Genomic DNA, 261 nt, shown 5'->3' on the forward strand with positions numbered 1-261 from the left:
TATAATATAATATATATTTTATATTGCTACAGAAGTAAATAAAGAAAAAAATTCAATAAAATTAAGTTCACTTAAGAATTTATGCTAGCATTATTTGTCTGTACCGTGTAAAAATCTAATTATTGTATTATTATTTATGATACATAACAAAAAAAAACATCATATAAATAAAAAGTATAAGGCCCTAAAATGATTATTATATATTATATTCTTTTAATTGTAAGAATATATTTTCAAAATTGTAAGCCAAATGAATAATAA

The sequence above is a fragment of the Plasmodium gonderi genome, assembly GCF_002157705.1.
Source record: "Plasmodium gonderi DNA, contig: Pgo-contig_112, whole genome shotgun sequence".
NCBI classification, from domain to species: Eukaryota; Apicomplexa; class Aconoidasida; order Haemosporida; family Plasmodiidae; genus Plasmodium; species Plasmodium gonderi.